Source organism: Dipodomys merriami, unplaced genomic scaffold (genome assembly GCF_024711535.1).
Source record: "Dipodomys merriami isolate MVZ:Mamm:240054 unplaced genomic scaffold, mDipMer1.0.p SCAF_266, whole genome shotgun sequence".
Lineage (NCBI taxonomy): Eukaryota > Metazoa > Chordata > Mammalia > Rodentia > Heteromyidae > Dipodomys > Dipodomys merriami.
In genome coordinates, this window is record NW_027204115.1 from 752,320 (window position 1) to 768,877 (window position 16,558).

The window sequence follows — 16,558 nt, forward strand, 5'->3', positions numbered from 1 at the left end:
CCAAACATGGCTGCCTGCAGAGTGAAGGTGACCTGACATGGCTGAAAGCCTGCTGGTTTTTTGGGGTGCCACACGCTAACCAGACAATGGAGGTCCCGAGGATGAATCCCAGTCAGCCCTTTTACTATGAGAGAACTGCTGGAGATCCTGGGACACTGGTTTCTGGGCCTAGGAAGGGTCCTGGAATACAATCAATCTTATCTTTGAATGAGTAGTTCCTGCTTGATGTGAGTAGGAAATGATAGGCAAGATTCATGGGATATCGATTATTTTTAATGAAGAATTGATGAAGCATGACCATAATCATCACAGTTATGAAATGGAGGCATCGGGGAAGATCCAAGCATTGGTAGTCACAAGGTAGATCACATCACAGGTCTCCATCTCTTCTACACTATAAAAATATGTACTTATTTGCATACTAACTTGCACTTACAAATGCATGACTATTTTCCCCCCTCCTAATCCCCTTCTCCCAGGGCTGTATCTCAGGTCCTAGAACTGGCCTACCTCCTTAGTGGCTCACAAGCTGGTGTGCTCACTTTTGCCCATTCACCAATTGGGCCTGCTAGGCCCTGAGTTTGTATCCCAGCACTGCCAAAAGATTATCCTGATGTGAGAAGCCTATCGATCCATCTGTTTTCCTGTCCTGAGAAAGACCTGGGTCTCAGGGAGGACGGAGATTATTACATAGGCAACCCTATACCAAAAGGAGTGGGTTGCCATCCATGTCAGCACAGTTATATCTGTCATCATAATCAATAAAATACACATTGCATCCATGCATAAGACACAAAATAAAGAGAACGAGTACACTGAATGCAAGATGTCACCCATCCATGTATGATAATATAGATCCTGTATTTAAACGATGAATTCATGATTATATTGATCCTCCCTTCCAGGGCTCAGTCTCAGAACCTGGGTACATCCTAGCTCCATAGTGGCTCACAGGCTGGTGTGCTCAAATTGACCCAATTCACCAATTGGGCCAGCTAGTCCCTGAGTTCAAATCCCAGCACTTGCGAAAGATTCATCTTGATGTGAGAAGCGCATCGATCCACCTGTTTTCCTGTCCTGTGTAAGTCTTGGGCCTCAGCCAGGATGGAGAATGCTATATAGGCAACTCTATAGCCATGGGAATAGGATGTCATCCATGTCAGCACAGATATACCTGTCACCATACTCAATAAAATAAACAATACATCCATGAATAAGACTCAAAATAAAAAAAAAGATAACTACATTGAATGCAAGATGCATACCAAACCTGTATGTAAATAGAGATCCTATATGTAAAAGAGTTGGGCTTGTTATTTTGTCCAGTGCTTGGGCTTCAAATCAAGCCCTGGACCAGGCCTGACATTCTAGTCTTCAAGGATGGTGAGCTTCCCCTTCTCCCACAGTGCAATGGGGTTACCCAGACCTGAGTTTAAATCCCAGCTCTAGCAGTATCACAGTGTGAGTTCTTAGCTAGGGTGCTTCATTCATAATTTTTTATTTATTTATTTTTTTTGCCAGAGCCGGGCCTTGAACTCAAGTCATGGCAACTCTGCCTCAGCTCTGATCATCCTAGGCTGCAGCCTCTGGACCCACAGACCTCGGACCCTAGGATCCAGGGGCTTGCTGGAAAAATAAAAGCCCCGAGGGGGAATAAAAGCGGTGGAAAGTTCCACCTGGCACTTTTACATTTATTTTCCTTTGCATGCTGACCATGCTGGGTCCAAACACGGTGGCCTGCAGAGTGAAGGTTACCTGGTGTGGCTGATGGCCTGTTGGCCATCAGAAGAGCCAGAGGCCGACCCAGCAACGTAGGCCCCGGGGTCGAATCCTAGTCAGCCCCCATGCATTGAGGGAATGGTGGGAGATTCTGAGATACTCATTTCCAGACCTAGGAAGAGTCATGGAATTCGATGGATCTCATCTTTGAATGAGTAGTTCCAGTTTGATGCTAGTAGGAAATGATAGGCAGGACTTATGGGGTATAGATTATTTTTAATGAAGAGTTGATGAAACATGGCCATAATCATCACAGTCATGAAATGGAGGCATTGGGGAAGATCCAAGAATCATTAGTCACAAGGTAGACTGGATTCCATCACTGGTCGCCATCCTACTCTATACAAATATGTACTTATTTACATACTACCTTTAGATTATGAAAGGATGACTGTTGTGCTCCCCTTCTCCGCCCTGCCCCACGCCCACACGGGGCTCAATTTCAGGTCCTGGGAATGGCCTCGCTCCTTAGTGTCTCACAGTCTGGTGTGCTTACCTGGACCCATTCACCTATTGGTCCTGCCATTCCCCGAGGTCAGATCCCAGCACTGCCAAAAGATGAATCCTGATGTGAGAAGCCAATCGTTGCACCTGTTTCTCTGTCCTGTGAAAGTCCTGGGTCTCAGCTAGGATGCAGTATGCTATATAGGCAACTCTATATTCATGGGAATCAGTTGCCATCCATGTCAGCACAGTTATAGCTGTCATCTTATACAATAAAATACAAAATGCATCCATGACTAAGGCACACAATAAAAAGAATAACTACACTGAATGCATGATGCATTCCACATCCCTATGTAAAGAGAGATCCTATGTATAAAGTAGGTGAGCATATGATTTTTGCCAGTGCTCGGGCTTCAGTTCAGGCCCTGAGACTAGGCCTGACCTTGTAGTCTTCAAGGATGGTGAGCTTCACTTTCCCCCACAGTGCAACAAAGTTACCCAGTCCTGAGTTGGAATCTCAGAGGTGGCAGAAAAATGGTGAGAATTCTGAGCCAGGGTGTGCTATTGTTATTATTATTATTATTATTATTATTATTATTATTATTATTATTATTATTATTGCCAAGCATGGGACTTGAACTCAGTTCATGACAACTCTGCCTCAGCTTCGATCACCTCAGGCTGGTGGGCTCCCATGGGCCTGTAGCCGATCCTGGGATCCTAGGCTCTAAAACTTTGCAGGAAAAACTGACAGAAAAATGACAGGAAAAGATGACAGAAAAATGACAGAAAAAATGTCGCAGGATGGATTTTTTATATTTTCTTGTTTTGCACGGTGACCATCCTGGGTCTGAATTACACGGCTGCAAATGGTACTTCACCTTGCATTGGAGAAGGCTAACGGCCCATCAGGGAAACCATAGGCCCATGCAGCAAAATAGGCCCTGAGCTTGAATCCTGGTCCTGACACCTACCAGTGCGGGGAGATCCCAAGATACTTGTTCCTATGCATGGGAATAACAATGAAATGTTAGCAAACTCATGATTGAATGAGAAGTTTCTGCGTGTATTGGTCAAGTCCAAAATTAGAGGCAGTGATCCTAGGACAATGATTCATCTTAATGAATGGTTAATTAAGCATGAAAAGAATACTATTCCTTCAATGGTGGCATAATAAAGTCCTAAGAGTTAGTAGGAATGTAGTTGATGTCATTGAATATTAGGTAGATATCTCTGGCACTATGTACAAATATATATTTTTTGTTGTTCTACCACCTATCTATCCATGTATGGCTATTTTGTCCACTCCTGCAGCTCAATCTCAGGGTCTGGAAATGCCCTGGCAGCTTCATTGGCTTGAGGTTGCAGTTTTGACACACCCATTCAGGGTCTGAATTGGGTCTGCTAGGCCCTGAGTTCAGATCCCAGCACTGCCAACAATTGGATCATGGAGTAAGAAGCTGAGTGTGATAGCTGTTTTCCTTTTCTCTGAGAGTCCTGGGTGTCAGACATGATGGAGAACACATGTGCAAATCTAGATACTATGTGATGGGTTGTCATCAATATCATGAATGGAATGTGTGTCATCAGAGTCAATAAAAAATCTCATATCTAAAATATACTGGGAAATCAGAAAATTAAATCGCCCAACAACAAATCCTCAAAGAAACAATTGCCCAATAAAAGAGTGGGCAAAAGACTTAAAGAGAAACTTCTCTGAAGAGGAAAGAAGCATGGCCAATAGACACATGAAGAAATGCTCAACCTCCATAGCCATAAAAGAAATGCAAATCAAAACAACATTGAGATACCACCTCACACCAGTTAGAATGCCTATAATCAAGAACTCTAATAACAACAGATGCTGGAGGGGATGTGGACAGAAGAGAACCTTACTGCATTGTTGGTGGGAGTGTAAACTTGTTCAACCACTTTGGAAAGTAGTATGGAGGTTCCTCAAAAGACTTCACATAGAACTCTCCTATTACCCAGCAATCCCACTTTTGAGCATTTACCGAAATGTTTACAAACAAGACCACACTAAAGCTACCAGCACGACTATGTTTATTGCAGCACTATTTACTATAGCTAAGATATGGAACCAACCCAGATGCCCCTCAGTAGATGAATGGATCAAGAAAACGTAGTATATATACACAATGGAATTCTATGCCTCCATCAGAAAGAATGACATTGCCCCATTTATTAGGAAATGGAAAGACTTGGAAAAAATTATATTAAGTGAAGTAAGCCAGGCCCAAAGAAACATAGGTCCCATGGTTTCCCTTATTTGCAATATCTAGTATATGTCTGGGTCAAGCATAATAGGTCAGATAAGGTGATGTCAGGGAAATGAACCCTAAGATATGTACTCAAATGATTTTTCTCTCTCTTGTGATTGTTTCTAACACATGTATAATATTATTTCTTTGTTGCTTTGTACGTCCCTCTCCCACAGTATTAACACCTGCTTTCACTGTATTTGATGTCGGTATAATTTGTGGAGGGGAACAGGAAAAATTAATCGTTTAAATAGGGATACAGGTGGACCCATTGCAGCAATGAGATGTACAAGTCGTTATGTCAAAAATGAACTTTACAACATTGGTGCAGGGGGAGTGCGGGGGAGGAGCAGGGAGGATTGGTTGGGGGGGTGAGAGGGAACATGGGAAGGGATGGGAAGTGGAAACAAAGGAGGAGGCTACAATGCTTGATATGAAATGTACTCATTATCTTGCCCATGTAATTGTATCCCCTATGTACAGTATTTTCACAATTAAAAAATGGAAAATAAATGAATAAAACAAAAATACAATAAATAACCAATACAAACAGGACATGGACTGAAAATCTATATGTAAGTAGAAATCTTACCTTTACAATATATATAAATAGAATTTTTCTAGGGCTGGGACTTTAATTCATGCCTAGGGACCAGGCCTCACTTTCTTGTCTTCAAGCATGGTGAGCTTCCCCTTCGTCCACAGTGCTTCAGAGTTACCCAGGCCTTAAGTTCAAAATCAAAGGTAGGAGAAACAGCGTGAATTGCAAGCCAGGGAGCTATTTTTTTTCTGTTTTTTTGCTTTTTTTGCCAAGCATGGTCTTGAACTCAGGTCATGGTAACCGTGCCTCAGCTTTCATCACCATAGGCTGGGGTGCAGCCGCTGGAAACACAAGCTATCCTGGGATCCTAGAACTTCAGGCCCTGTGCAACGGGGGAATTGCACAGAAAAAAGTGGCAGGATGGCATTTTTACATTTTCTTACTTTGCAGTATGGCCATCTGGGTCTGAGTGATCTGGCTCCAAAGCATACTTCACCTTGCATTGCTGAAGGCTTGCAGGCTACTGAGGAAGCCATAATCCCGAACAATGATTAGCCAAGCACCAGTGGCTCTCACCAGTCCTCCTTGATACTTACAAGGCTGTGATAGGAGGATCATGGTCAAAGTAACCCTAGGCAGGAAAGTCCTTGAGACACCTGTCCAACCTCAATGCCAACAAAGCCAGAAGTAGAGCTGTGTGGCTCCAGTGGTAGAGGGCTAATCTTGAGCAAGAACACCTCATGGACTGTGACCAGATCCTGAGTTCAAGGTCCAGGACTGGCAAAAACAGACATACACAACAATCTGTGCAGCCATCTGGCTAAAGCAGGTCTCCCTCTTGTCCCCAACTGGATTGGACAGACTTTCCTGGTAAAGGAGCTGCTGTCATGTTGACTAGGCCCATTTGGTCTGCATCCCAGGATTCCAGGCACACCCCCATTTTTTCATCGTTCTTTTTCACCAATGGGATCCAAGAATAGTGGACATGCCCATATTACATGCTTCCCAGTAGCACCTGGAATCCCTCTGTTGGGTGACACCAATATCAGCAGTTGAGGAATGTAGAGGTGGCTGAGTGGTGAGCAAGAGACTCCAGGTGACTTTGAGGTAGAGTAGGAAATGATGTCCTAGTCAGTGAGTGGGAGAATAGAAGATTTTCTAGAGCCTGGGAATGTGGCCAGCCCAACTTTGCCGTCCTGGCGCTCAAATGTCTGAAACAATAAGAATCAATGAGAGAACTGTGGGCAAAAAGCTGCCACAAGAACAGCAGCAGTATCCTCCCGACAGACCTGAAACATTCAAGAAAACAAAGAACAAGAAAAAAGGGAGGGATCCCCAAGACAAACACCACTGGGGAGCGAGATTGAATGGAGAGTCCAACGAAAGGTGATGCCGACCATGGGCCTACCCTGCCTTTGGACTCAGTCACAGCCACCAGGGTCCAGAGTGTCAAGGGTCCCAATCCCACCAAGGATCCACAGAGGTGCTACCTGCATATGGTGCCCACCCTGGACCACAGAAAAGAAGAAACCAGGCACTCTGTGCCAAGATCCAACCACTGAAGTAGGGAGACAGACCCGCAGGGTCAATGGGAGTAAGAGAGGGAGAAGATAGACCAGATACATGCAGCACCAAAAATGGAGGTAGAAATCCAAAAGGCACCCATACAGCGGTTGGTTTCGGCAGAAAGCGATTTACAATGTGCACTGGCCCAAGTGCAGCAGGCCGCTGATGACAGAGAAAGGGAGCATGAAGCTGTCACCAGCTACAGAGTGGCGTGTGGCAGAGCTGGAGATAGTGGCTTCTCTGGTCACTGCTGCAAAGGAGAAGACCAAAATGTTCCTCAAACAGATGAATGATGTGATCCTTCAGCTCGAGGAAAATACCATAAACTTTGATGACCTGGAGCAAGTGAACACAGAGTTGCAGGAGAAGGTGGAAGTGCTGTAGATACAGAGGAGCAACATGAAGAAGAGAATATGCAAGTTCCAACAAGCGCTGGAGGGCATTAGGTACTGAAGATGGAGTTGAATAACCTGGAGGAACAACTTCATATCCAGGTCCAGGAAAACCAGTCTCCATCTTCAGAACGTGGAGCAGCAGGAGCAACTGCAGAGACTGGAGGAGAAAGCCTAGGATCAGCAGGAGACCCCTGAGACCCCACGATGTGCATGTGTGTGGGATAGACAACCGGAGGAAAAGCTGGCCCTGCTGTGGGACGCTCTCCACCAGGTGAGCAGTGAGAAGGAGGAGCTTGCCAGCATCCTGGACACAAAGCAGCAGATGAAGAAACATCTGCGGGAGCAGTAGGACTGCTCAGAGAAGAAGATAGAGAAATGGATAGTGGTGGCTGAGAGAGAGAGAGCCAAGCAGCTCAGGAGCAGCAGGAGCAGTCCCTGGGCCAGTGCAGGAGTTCAGAACCTCCTGTCTCCAATGAGCGACTGTGGTCTGAGAAGGAGGCCCTGCAGCAGCACTTAGAGAGGCAGATCCAGCTGCTGGAGCAGCTGATGCAAGTGAAGGGCTCAACAAACTGGAGGGACCAGGTGGTGTCCCCGAAGTGGCAGGACACTCTCAAGTGCCTGGAAGCCACCAGATCACAGGAGGAATGCCTGCAAGCCCAGCTGAGCTAGCTTCCTGGCTTTCCCTGGGGAAGGGGAAGGGATGAGCCCTGGAGAAGCAAAAGGTAACGAGGTGAATCCCCCCCCACCCCATGTGACCATCATACAGGATGGAGAGGTTCCCCAGACCAAGAGTGACATGGCTCTGAGAGTGCTCTTGGAGGATGAGATCCACAGGGGGAAACTCCTGACCCAAGAATGGTGGGCTAGCTTCAGGCACCCCATGGCCAACCCAGCAGCTCAGTGCCAGACTGAGCTGGAGCCACAGACCCTCATCCATGACCTGCCTGATGAGGTGGACTTCCAGAGTCCAGCAGGTGAGCTCCACCATTGATGCAGCCAGCTTTTGGCACACATCCAAACTATCAAGGAGTCCCTCATGGTGTGTTGTAAAGAGCAGATGTTGGTCCTGAATGAGCTATGTTGGGAAAAAGCCCAGTGCATGCACTGGCTGTCCCAGGAGAAGATCGAGAAGAGGAGAGTGTTGAGGAGCTGCTGTCACTCCTAGCCAGGGAAAGCACAGACAGCAGTTTCCAGATGCCAGCACAGGCTGAGCCTCCCATCCCCCTCCCCAACACTGCTTCAGAAGCAAGTTGAAGACAGCATGGAAACTGCCAGAGGAGAGGTCAGGGTTCCCGACCCCATAGTGGATTCCCCCAAGGAGCAGGTCCTGCCCCAGATGCCCCACATCCAGATCTACCCACAGCTTCCAGGCTCAGGGGAGGAGTGCTTTCTCACTTTCTCCGGTAGACTGATGTAGATGACGACTCTCTATGTGACATACTGACTCTCAAAAGCGTTGGCAGCCACCAGAAGTAGGTGACCAAGTGGCTTTCTCTCAGGCCTCCATCTGCCGGGCAACGGGAAGGTTAAACTGGGGGTAGGGTAGGGCAGAGGCTGAAGGGAGTTGGCCCAAACTCAAGGGACATCTAATGGCCTATTGGTGGCCCATTGGTGACTTCTGGCATGCTAGGCAAACACTCTACCACTGATCCACATTCTCAGCTAGGATGATTTTTCCCCCTCCCAAACCCATATGGCCATTCCTCAGATAAATAGGAAGTAGGGGCTAGGATTAATATGAAGCACAAATCTGGTTCAACCCAAAATATTCCCCTGCCCCCTCTTCCCACACCCTGAGTTGAAGTTTTTCTTCTACCATTGAGGGATGAGAGAGGGAGGGGGGAGTCCCAAGAAAATACCAACAACAGTGGCCCCCTGAGTCCCACATCCTTCCCCACACAAGTGGTCCTCCAGATTCCAATCTTACCTGACTCAATGTAAAGTCTAAACTGTCTCCCTACCACTGCAAGGCTCAGGATGAAATAAAAGTCAGCCCAGGCCTCAGCCCACACCCAAAGTGGAAGCTCCTAGTCCCAGACCTACTTCCACCTCTGACTGCCCCTAGTTAGGCCACACCCACCACTCACCACTATGATGGTGGTGATGACCTCATGGATGGATTCCAGGAAGAAGGTCTATGGCAAAGAGCAGAAGCATCAGGGTGAGCAGGGCAGAAGGAGGTGGGGTGATTGCTCTGGGATCTTCCTTGGAGCCCTCCCATCCAGCCAGAACCATGCTGACCCAAAGCACGAACAAGGCCAGGGGGTGAGACGAGATGGAGGAGCACAGGATTAAAGGAGGTACTGCTTTGTCTTGGAGGACTTGATTAATTCCAATTATAATTAATTCCAATTACATTTGGCCCATGCCAATCCCAAAGACATCATGCAATGCCTCTCCGTGTTGTTGTTGGTCGTGAAGGCTGTCCCTGAGCTCTTTTTCTCAAGGCTGGCACTCTACCACTTGAGCCACAATGCCAATTTTTTTTTCTGATGGTTCATCGATAAGAGTCTCATACACTGTCCTGCCCAGACTGGCTTGGCACCATGATCCTCCAGATCTCAGCTTCCTGCGTAGCTAGAATGACAGGCATGAGCCACCAGTGCCCAGTATGTGATGCCTTTTGAAGGCATCTTGGCGAGTCTGTAAAGGAGCCCCAAAGGGCCTGGATAGACGATGACCCAATCAAGGAGCTGGGATGGGGGAAGGTTGACCTTCTAGCCATTCTGTTCCTCCAAAATTGAAGATGCCAGGTGATGTTGTATGCACCAAACACCTGGGCCAGCAGCCACCAGGCTTAGTGGGGGAAAAAGTAGAGAATACCCAAAGACTGCAGTGTAGAAATCTCTGATTTTGCATTCATGTGGTGTGTGTGTTTGTGTTTGTGTGTGTGTGTGTGTGTGTGTGTGTGTGTGTGTGTGTGTGTGTGTGTGTGTGTGTGCAGCCCCACTTCCTTTTTGATGGTTAATTGTAGGTATGAGTCTCAAGGACTTTGCTGTCCATGGTGGCTTTGAATCATGATTGGGGGCCCCAGGGAAGCAAGAGTAAACACAAGTGACAAGTACAATCCCTATTGTGGGCCACTCCTGCCCCCTGGTGGCCACACACGGAACATGCGGTCTCATGCCATTATCCTCTAGAGTTCAATATGGGCAAGTTACTAGGGCCAAGCTGACTTTTGCTCACCCTGATTGCTGATGCCTGAGTAGGTCTGTTCCACCCTAGGCCCAGAGAGCTCCAGGAGGCCCAGCTTTCCAGGGCAACAGGGAAGGGAGAGGCTGAGCTAAGAGCCTTTGCCCACGGATACCCTAACTTGGCCTTACTTATCACCATAAGACCTGTCAAAGAAAAACCCCAAAAAACAAAATTGGATCTGTGCCTCCAAGTGTTAGAGCTCTAGCATTGAACCAAAGAGCTCAGGGACAGGGCCCCCAAGCTTTTAGTTAAAGACCCCCAGCTGACTTCCCTCATAAAACACAGCTTGTCTAAATGTGAACTGGTAGGATTTGTGAAGTGTTTCTGAAGAATGGTGATACTGAAGAAAGCACCCTAATTCTAATGACAGCTGAACTTGTGACATACAGCTATGTGCTGAGTCCTTCACAGGGCGCTATTTACTGGGTCCTTCCCTCATGGGAGTTATATGCTGAGTCCTTAAAAAGATGCTGTTTGCTGAGTCATCCCAAAGGGTGCTATGTGCTGAATCCCTGAGAAGAGTGGGCCATCCTGGTTTTTTTTAAAGGGGGCTTTTTGCTGAGTCCATTACACAAAGTAATGTACTCTGAGTCCTTCAAAAGTTGTGGTGTGTTAATGCATCCTAAAGGGTCCTGCTATGTGTGAGCCATTGAGAAGAGAGGGATGAAGTGTATTTTGAGTGCTGTGTGCCAAGTCCTTTCCATAGGGTGCTCTGTACTGTCCTTCAAATGGTGCTGTGTGCTGAGAGCTTCCACAGTGTGGTATGTGCTGAGTCCTTCAAAATTGTTCTGTGTGCTGAGTTTATCTAAGGAAGCTGTGCACTGGGTGTTTTACACAGCGTGCTTCAACACAGATTGTGATGAGTCCCTGGAAAAGAGTGCTATGTGCTGAGTGTTTCAAAGCATGCCATTCACTGAGTCCTTTAAACTGTGGGCTATAGACTCCCTCCTTCAAAGGGTGCTGGGTAGAGTACTCAGCATACTACATGCTGAGTCCTTCAAGGGGAGCTGTGTGCTGAGTCATTTACACAGGGTGCTTTGTGCTGATTTTGGAAGTGTGCTGTGTGCTGAGTCATCCCAAAGGGTGCTATGTTCTGAGTCCTTGAGAGGTGGTTATCCCCAACAATCACACAGACACAAACACAAACACACATACACACAGGAGTGTCACCATGCAACTGCTTGGTGTGTGGAGTGGAGGGGGATGGAGGAGAGTCTCCTCCAGCGGTGGGGCTGAGGGGAGATTCGATCCCCTGGGCCGGTACTGGGGGTGGGGGTAATGTTGAGCTGAGGTAAGGCTGCAATTGCCATGGTCTAGAAGCCTCAGGGCCCAGTGAGGGCTGCAATTGTGGCCAGGGGTGGGGGGTGGGACCCAGGGGAGGAGGGGGCGGGGCCCAGGAGCACACTTTGGTGGCAGCAATGGCCAGGAGCTCCAGGGGCATCGGTGTGTGTGCAGCAGGGGTGGGTGGCCCAGGAGAGGAGTGTGGGGCCCAGAGAGAGCTGGGAGAAGAGCGAGCATGAGCACTAGCACACGTGGAAACGGCTTCAGTGGCTGGCGGCTGCTCCGATCATAGTGTGGGTCCTGGCCGGGAGCGCAGAGCATGTGGAGCTGCATGGCAGGCACATCGCCACACGCAGCCCCTCGGAGGCGCCCAGCCATGGTGGCCCTGAGTCTGAGGTCCCGGTGCGGGGAGCACGGCAGAGGCAGTGGCTGCTGAGGCGGCGGCGGCCACAGGTTAGGAGGCCGCTGAGGCTGCGGTGGTGGCTGAGGAAGAGCAGAGGCTGCGCACAGCTACACCACGCGCCCGCGCTGGGTTTCAAACATGGCGCTGCTGGCTGGGACCCGGGGAGCCTCTAGCAGTCACCTGGCGGAGATGTTGCGCCCCTGGCCTGCTGGTGGCCCTGACTTGGTTCCAGCCCTCGGTTCTCAGACTCCTGGCGCCACGTGGAGTCGCAGCCTACAGCTTCTTCCAGCAGCACACGTGAGTGGCCGACCTGAGCTCCCGCACTCCACAACCCCCCCTGTAAACCCCATCCCCCACTCTACCCTTCCTCCCCACCCTCGCGGACCCGGACCCTTGCCTCTTGCCTCCCCATCCTGCCCTGCCTGTGCCTCCACCGTGCCCCACAGTCTGTCCTGGCTATGCCACAAATGCACCCCAGGGGTGGGGGGTGGAGGTGGGTGTCCACCTGGGGATCCCACCCTCATCCCTAGTGGCCAGTGTTCCAGGAAAAGGGGAGCTGCAGGGATGGGGAGGAGGGGACACCACAGAACCCCTGGCCTGGAGCAGTGGGAAACACACAGCTGTGCATCTGCACCCTTCCTCTCCCTGGTGGGAACCTGGTGGCTTTAGTCAGAGGTGGGGAGCTGCACCTCCACACCTACCTTCTCGGTTCTTTTCCCTTTTGCTGGGCAGGGGTTGTTGGATGCAGAAGATAGACTCCGTTGTTGTGTGAGCCCTTGTCTTCTGCGCTCAGTCACCCTTTCACCTGAGGTCATTCCCAGAAGAGCCCACTACAGAGGTGAGGGCACTGGGGTCAGATAGAAGGTGGGTATTTGGGAGAAAAACACACCCCCTCTGACACACATATAACCGGCCTGTACCCCAACCCCAGCATTCAACAGTTCTGACTGGGTGATCACATTTCCCAGTTCTGCCAGCTTCTGCTAGTGCTACCAGTCCATCTAGTCTCCTAGTCCTCACCAAGAATTTGCCACGTTGCCCAGAAGTATGTAGGAGGGAAGTAGGGAGTCCATCCATGTATATAGCCTTTAGGACCCCATCAAAGTCCCCAACAACGCCCCCACCCCAGGTCAGACACCTTTCTGGAGGCACCTGCTTTGTTTTCTGTCCAGGCTCTGAGAAGCCACGTGTCTCGGAACTCCTTCACCCAGCATCCTGGTCTAGGGTTTTGGTGAATGGGGAGTCAAGGCTTGTTGTTACCAATGGGAAGGGTCTGGCCCTTCTGCATTATGAGAGCATTGTTCCCCTTGGGTGAGATCCCTTGGTTCTGACAAGGGAACCCCTGTGCTCCAGCTAGTACATTGCCCAGGTGAGAAACCAACAAACTCAGGAGAGACACTGCTCTGAATCTGTGTGTGTGTGTGTGTGTGTGTGTGTGTGTGTGCGTGCGAGAGAGAGAGAGAGAGAGAGACAGAGAGAGAGAGAAAGAGAGACAGAGAGAGAGAGAGATCATCTTTCTCATTGTACAGTCACCTTGTCTAAAAAGAGCAAAAGCATTTTATTTGTGTGTATGTGTGTATTTGTTATTCTTTTTCAATTAATGTCCAGTATGAGCCCAGCCATAATTTTTGTTTTCTCTTTCACCGTTTCATGGCTCCTTTAGAGAAGGTCTCAGTAGATGTTCCTTTCCACCTCTTTCTTCCCCTTTTCTGCAGCCCACAGTAGCTGCTGGACCTGCGTCGGTCTCTTCTAGGAGGCCTGTGTGAACCGCAGACCAGAGTGGACACCTGCCCTTCTGTCTTTAGCCAGAAGGCTCATGAGGCTACTGTGATCACAGCCGCACTCTTCCAGCCAGACAGTCTGCTCTGGTGTGTATAGTTGGAGCTAATTCAAGGTTGGGAATGAGTCTGCCAAACATAAATAGGGAATTAGATGGGAGGTAGTAGGGCAGGGGCTGTGAATCTAGGAGAGTCTGGGAAGTGATGAACGGTGTGACATAGCAGATGGTTCACCACGACTGAGGATGAGAGGAGAATCTTACCCAGGGTATTGACCATGTAAGTGGGCATCTGGGGAGGGGGCTCCGGGCCCCCAGTGGTGGCGTGGATTCACTCTAGGGGCAGTGCACTGGTGGGTAGTCCTACCTGGAGTCCTGCAGACTCCAATCTGTGTCCCTCCTGGGCTGTTTCCAGCTAAGCAATGGTAGGCAAGTGTTTGCCCCTGCTGGAGCCTGCTTGGTATCAGGACATGGCAGTTAGCTAGGGCTCTCTGAATGCCATTTTCTGTAACCTACTGTAGGCTGTCTGGAAGGAAAAGGGGACCACTGACTTTGGAACCCTTTAAGTTTGATTGGGACAAGTTGAAATGCCAGCTTTTCCAGGGTTTTTTCCTTGAAGCTGGCAATTTCTACTAATGCTTGGGATAATGGGTCAAATGAGAAGGACCATTTCAGCCACCAAACAATGATATTCAAGCAGCACAAGCAGAGTTGCGGAGCCAAATGGTCTCCTGATATGAACGCCGTGCCTTGACTGCCTTTCTCTGGCAGCTGCCGATTCTCCTCCGGCTCTCTCTAGGGTGATCACTACATTTGAGAATGTTGTGGGGAGCAGAGATTGTGACCTTGCCATCTGCAGCCTGATTGCTGTGAGCAGAGACAATTCCCAGGACCTGTACTGGACTCTGGGAGATTCAGAGACCCAGGATGCCTCAGGGATCCTTTTCTGCAACATGAAAATTGGGGGCCGGATATGGTGGACCATCCAGTCTGGCACTAGGGAGTGCAGAGGAGGCCCCTTGAGCCAAGTTTTCAACTCAGGACAACCTTGTTCACAGCTGAGTGGGGAATGGAGTGCCATACAGCTGGTCAGTGGCTGGACAGAGATCTTTGAGAAGATAGTCATCCTAGAGGCCCCAGAATACAGTGAGTACATGGCTCACGTCCTTGGAACCAAAACAGTTAAGTGCGGTGGCACCAGGAGGGTGGGAAGAGGGAGGAGGGAGAACTGTGGGAGAGCTACATCAGGCTTTACCCCCAGCCAGGATGCTTACCTGAGTTGGATGGGACTTTTCTGTAGTATTGTCATAGACAGATGCTCATCTATTTATCTAACAAAACGTTACAGAGTGTGCCAGTTCCTGGGGGAGAGAGAGTTGGAGTCATACACGATGAAAGGTTCCAGTGCTGGTTCCATAGCACATGAAGAAATCTTGGTTTGAGCTGGATGCTGGTGCCTCACACCTGTCATCCTAGCTACTTAGGAGGCTTGAGACTCTTTATCTCCAACTGACTACCAAAAAGAAAATGCCAGAAGTGGATTAGCAGCTCAAGCTGTAGACTGTTGGCCTTGAGTAAAAAGGCTCAGGGACAGCACCCAGGCTGAGTTCATGCCCAGGAGTGACACAAAGAAAGGAAAGAGAAAGAGAGGAGGGAAGGATGGAGGGAGAAAAGGAGGAAAGGAAGGAAGAAGGGAGCATGCAAGCCTTGGTTTGGAGTCCCTAGATCAAGGGAGCCAACCATTCACAATGTCTGTGGGGACAGTTCCAGAGCCTAAAGCTAGTGTGTAGGACCAAGCCACTGACCCATTCATGACATCAGCAACTTCATGACATACAAATCTGAGTGGTCGCTGACTGCAGAAGGAAGTAGCCTCGGGTAGACCCTAGGGCTCAGGGTGGGTCACAGAGTTTCAATTTCCCCTGGCTCATGGAGTTTATTTTCTGGTCAGATAAGAAGATACTGTCCAAGCGCTAGGTAGGTATAGGCTGAGGGAGTGTCCAGAGGGGGGTGGCAAGGGATTAGCAGGGAGATGAAGAGGGAGGACAATCCCAGATCCAGTGACTCAGGCCTAGACCATCAGTGATAGAATCTTCGACCCAGCCACATGGCTATTAAAAGTCCTGGCACTCTGGTTTCACCATTGAAAACCTGGCTGTCGTCCACTGCAGGATGCCTGTGCAGTACATCCATGGGCACTGGCACTTTTGCTGGCTCAATCTGAAGATGACACCCCCAGTGTTCATTCCTCGACCAGAGACAGAGGTAAGCGTGCTACTGGAACAGGACACCCAGGGAATGAGGGCAAGAGTCAGACCCGTGTTGCCCCCAGACTTCCTCTAGGGGATTCTAGGGACCCCTGACTGCCATTCTCAGAGGTAGAGGTGGGTCTCTTTGCTGGCTCACCCTTTAGTCTAGATGGCAGATGTGGGAGGGGCCGACTGAAGGTTGAGGCTAGTGGGAAATCAGGAGGCACTGGGGTGGGAGCAGGGTTGTTTCTTTGAGGATACTCACAACCCAGGAACATTCCTGAGATGGATCAGCCCCTTTCTCCTCCCTGAGAGAGAGGGACCTAGAGCCCTCCAGTCTGCATCCCTTGGCTGAGAAATTCATTCATTCCCATATCCTTTGTTTGGATAACTAGATCTCACCTGGCTGCCCAGTGTCAAGGCAGGACAGTGAGAGATCTTGAGTCCTTGATGAGGTCATGGGATCCTCAGTATGGATTGTACTTGAATGTCCTGACTTGGTGCATGGTCAGTCCCATCTCAGCCTGCCATGATCTAGTACATAGAATCTAGAGACTCAGAGCAGGATGGGGTCTATTCTGTGAGTCTTGAGTATTGTGTGTGAGCTTTGAACTCCCGTGTGCTCACCTGCTTCCTTTTCTTG

The 16,558-nt window shown here is 49.2% G+C and overlaps 1 long non-coding RNA gene across 1 annotated transcript; it reads right to left on the reverse strand.

The window, feature by feature from the left end:
• Positions 1-6,104: 6,104 nt before the first annotated feature.
• Positions 6,105-9,047, reverse strand: LOC138837192 (uncharacterized). The gene is made up of 3 exons (XR_011375225.1): positions 8,938-9,047; positions 8,406-8,517; positions 6,105-6,260 (listed from the first exon to the last, which is right to left on the reverse strand). It is a non-coding gene; the product is annotated as an uncharacterized lncRNA (long non-coding RNA).
• Between the last annotated feature and the right edge of the window lie 7,511 nt (positions 9,048-16,558).